Raw genomic sequence first — 2,785 nt, 5'->3', positions numbered from 1 at the left:
TTTTTTAAATAAAATATATAGTTTTATCTTCTTTTACGCAGCGTTCTAGCAGTCCACATGTGTATATGTCAGGAGATGCTTCTGACCGGCACTGTTTACATACCTACACAGTGCTATGGGAGTTTGTTTTGCCCTCCGTTTTTCTGGTATACATGATCAATTATTTTCAAATTTATTGAAAGTGTGTTCAGTTACGGTTTACAATACGACTCTCTCTCGCAAAAAGGCGCAGGGCGCGTTCAGCCACGCTGATGAACCTGAACGCAATGTGAGCAGCCTCAGGCCCGTGTCACTCAGATGTGCACGCGTTTGTGCTGCAGATTTGCGCGACGGTTGTTGTGTTTCTGTGTGTGTTTTACTATATTTTTTGCATGTGCGTCGTGCACATTTGCATTTGCAAAAAAAAGCAAGCATGCTCTAAGGCCTCATGTCCATCGGCAAAAGAAGAATTAAAATCCGCAGCAGATTTTAACTCTTCTCTCGCCCGCGGATCCGCACCCCATAGGGATGCATTGACCACCTGCGGGTAGATAAATACCCGCGGATGGTCAATAAAAGGGATTTTTTTTTAAAATGGAGTATGAAAAAATCCGGACCATGCTCCATTTTCGTGCGGGTCTCCCGCGGGGACGGCTCCCGCAGGCTTCTATTGAAGCCTATGGAAGCCGTCCGGATCCGCGGGAGACCTAAAATAAGAATTAACTCACCCGCAGCGGACCGGGAGGGTCTTCTCTTCCTCACGGCCGGATGTTTCTTGCTTCGGCTCGGCGGATGTGCCCAGCGCATGTGTGCTGCACGCCGGCGACGTGCCGAGTTCATCCGCCGGCCGAAAAAGAAGATCCGGCCGTGAGAAAGAGAAGATCTGCACGGTCCGCTGCGGGCGAGTTAATTCTTTTAAATTCCTGTTGAGTTCATCTGTACGTATTTGTCCTGCTCACTTTGGTCTTGTAAAAAACAAACAGCATGCTCTATTTTCCTGCACATTTGCGCACCAAAGGCCCCCCATATAATTAATGGGGGTGCGCACATAAACGCGCAATACACAAGGAGATGCGTGATAATGCTGTAGAAGCTCTTGGATGCTTCAGTAGACTCATGTACAAGACTTCCATCTTGGTTGCTGGAGTAACTCTACCGCCCAACGCGCTGCCGGGGATTCTTCACACATCTGACACCGGGATGATACTTCCATAATTAGGAGTATTTTTAGAGGTTACAAAATCCCTTTTAAAGTATTTGTATAGGACTAAAAATGGCCTGCTGCTTTTCCAGAAAGGCCGCTGCCCCTTCTCTCCGTGGCTGTGTCTGGTATTGCAGTTCAACTCTATTCACTGTATCAAACTCCTTTTCACCGAGGGCCACATCACCTTAATGCTTGCCTTTAAAGGGACGATCGTAATTGTATATTAAGAATTCAACATTTTTTGCGTACACGGCGTGACCTATTGTGGTGCGTACTACACACCACAATAGGCCATTGGAAGTGAATAGGTGGGTGCAACTATGCAGGAAACCTGTGTATTCACTGTGCTTTTGCGCAACATTTTAATGAGCCTGTCTGCGTTCTTCTTTGCGTGCGCAATGATGCAGTGTATTTCAATGAGAGCTGCACCCGCAGTGTATTTACACAAATAAATACACGTCAGAGCAGCCAAAAAACGCGGGCGTAAGGGATTTGGGGGTCACGTAAATATGCAGTATATTTTTATGACGGAAATGCACTTATACCCATGTGACCGAGTCCAAATAGTGCCCCCTATAGTGGCCACAGTAGTAACAGTGACCCCCATAGTGGCTGCTGTAGTAATAATGACCCCCCATAGCAGCCCCAGTAGTAGCCGTGTCCCCCTATATTGGCTCCAGTAGTAATAGTGACCCCCCCATAATAGCGCCATGGATGCTGCCAACCTGTAGCTCTAGTCCGGCAGCCAAGGCAGCGGTGACAGCTGAATCTGACCGTTGACCTCTAACCTCGATGCAGACGTCAGCAGTCACTGTGCGCCGCTGGGCCAGAGCCACAGGCGGGGTGAGTAGAATTCCTTTAAAAGAGATATCCAGGCAGCGTTGGCCGGGAAGCACCAGAGTCGGAGTGGAAGTGCTGCTCTGATCCCTGTGTAGGGGCCGCCGCTCATAATTGCAGACGCAGCTCTCATTGAAATCAGTGGGAGTTGCGCTCCTAATTGCAGCCACAATGCGGGTCCAAGCTGCAGCTTCTGGTGCATCCTGGCAGGCGTTGCCTGGATAACCCCTTTAAGGCTAGTTTCACACTGGCGAACGCGATATAGGGCCATGAACCGTGCCCTCACTAATCATGTGAAATCCGCAGTGATGCGAGGCATTGTCATGTGAAAACAGCCTGGCATCACTGTGGGGGTGAAGGGAATCCCCGCCATGGCTGTCACATCCACAGTAGAAGATCACAGAGTTCTGCCACTACTTTCAATGGGGCCAGCGCTGCTGCAACTGGCCCCAATAACAACAATTGGCGATCTTGCAGATGTTTCTCATATAGCATCACTATGCCATGCGGGAAAACATTGCTCAAATGAATGGGGTTCATATCTGTGCATCTGGAACCGGCCTAACTGGTTCAATGCGTGGAATAAATCGATACAGCAGGCTACATGGGGTTTAACATATGTGCTTTAATGGCAATGGGCTGTAATACCAAACCATGTAAAAATATGATACTTTTCTGAAGAAAAAAAAACAGCAGGTTCTTTTTTTTACCCTGTTAGTGGAAATATAGTTGTTAATGCATTCTGTGATTTAAAGCCTCTTTCAC

The sequence above is a fragment of the Eleutherodactylus coqui genome, chromosome 12, assembly GCF_035609145.1.
Source record: "Eleutherodactylus coqui strain aEleCoq1 chromosome 12, aEleCoq1.hap1, whole genome shotgun sequence".
NCBI lineage: Eukaryota > Metazoa > Chordata > Amphibia > Anura > Eleutherodactylidae > Eleutherodactylus > Eleutherodactylus coqui.
This window is presented reverse-complemented; position numbering follows the sequence as displayed.